The sequence below is a fragment of the Octopus bimaculoides genome, chromosome 8 (genome assembly GCF_001194135.2).
Source record: "Octopus bimaculoides isolate UCB-OBI-ISO-001 chromosome 8, ASM119413v2, whole genome shotgun sequence".
Classification (NCBI taxonomy): Eukaryota; Metazoa; Mollusca; class Cephalopoda; order Octopoda; family Octopodidae; genus Octopus; species Octopus bimaculoides.
Genome location: NC_068988.1, coordinates 5952139 through 5953147, shown reverse-complemented (window position 1 = coordinate 5953147; position 1009 = coordinate 5952139). Strand labels below are relative to the sequence as shown.

Below are 1009 nucleotides of genomic sequence, written 5' to 3'. Positions count from 1 at the left end.
GTGTGCGTGTGCGTGTGCGTGTGCGTGTGCGTGTGCGTGTGCGTGTGTGATAGAATGTGTTTATATGTAGAACCGGGTGTTTAGTGGTTGTTTTGAGGAAAAAATTTGAATAAGTTGCAAGTAAAATAATCTTAAAGTTTGCATATCCAAACAGATTAAACTGTTGTGTAGCGAATAGTCTATTTGTTGTAATATCGAGAGTAGTCGGGTGGATAGAATACCGGTCGATGACCAACCTTTCCTCTATACTGTGTCGGATGTTTAGTCATCGTACTTAGCAGCCTTTGGCTGGCGTCCTGATACGCTAGAACAAGGGATGAAATTTATTTCCTTTCAATTAAATTCCAAATAAATTCCAAAATGTACACACACACGCACACACACTACACACACACACGCACACACGCCACACACACACACACACACTCACACACACGTTTCAGTCGAATTTTGGCCCAGGCCATGACTAATTTAATACCAATATCAATGATGCTTCAAAGTTTTGGCGCAAGGCCTACAAGTTCAGGGATGAGCGGAGGTCGATCACATCGACCCCAGTACGCAACTGGTACTTATTTTATCGACCCCGAAAGAAGGAAAGGCAAAGTCGATCCCGGCGGAATTTGAACTCAACGTAAAGACGGACAAATGCTGCCAAGCATTTTGTCCAGCGGGCAAACGACTCTGCCAACTCGCCGACATATTACAGTCATTCACTGGACTCGATAGTCCATTTGTGTAAAGAGTTATTCGCTGCAGAGATATGTCTGAGATATATCTGGGTGAACATTATTTACATTATTTACATTATTAACATTTGACGGATGTTTGTCCTCATTTTGTTTGTTGTTAACACAACATTTCTGTTGATATACCCTCCAGCCTTCATCGGGTGTGTCTTGGGGAAATTTCGAACCTGGGTTCTCATTCCTAAGGTATTTATCGATGTTATTATTATTATTATTATTATTATTATTATTGTTATTGTTGTTGTTGTTGTTGTTGTTGT

At 40.7% G+C, this 1009-nt stretch overlaps 1 protein-coding gene across 1 annotated transcript in view; it reads right to left on the bottom strand.

Moving 5' to 3' along the window:
- LOC106871605 (delta-type opioid receptor) overlaps positions 1-1009 on the bottom strand; it is a 129951-nt gene that overhangs the window by 57155 nt on the left and 71787 nt on the right. The gene's annotated exons all lie outside the window — the stretch shown is intronic.